Here is a 278-nt window from a genome sequence, read left to right as displayed (position 1 = left end):
CTTTTGCTGGGTGTTCCTGACATATAATACACTATGTTTCTTTCCATCATGAAAATCTTCTGAATTAATTGTGATGTGTGGAAGTTTTCAACTTTTAAAACGTGTTTATCTGTTTATGGGCATTAAACAATTGGAAGAAGACAGTTTCCTTTCTAACCTATTACAATAATGTATTGAATCTTATAGGTATGAGTGGTTTTTTACACTGTTCATGTTACTTAGAGCTCACTGTGCTAAAAATATAAAATACATTTTTTTCTTTTTTTTTTTTGTTAGAC

This window comes from Apaloderma vittatum, unplaced genomic scaffold (assembly GCF_000703405.1).
Source record: "Apaloderma vittatum isolate BGI_N311 unplaced genomic scaffold, ASM70340v1 scaffold13122, whole genome shotgun sequence".
Classification (NCBI taxonomy): domain Eukaryota; kingdom Metazoa; phylum Chordata; class Aves; order Trogoniformes; family Trogonidae; genus Apaloderma; species Apaloderma vittatum.
The sequence above is the reverse complement of the archived record's forward strand: the minus strand, read 5'-3'. Positions refer to the sequence as shown.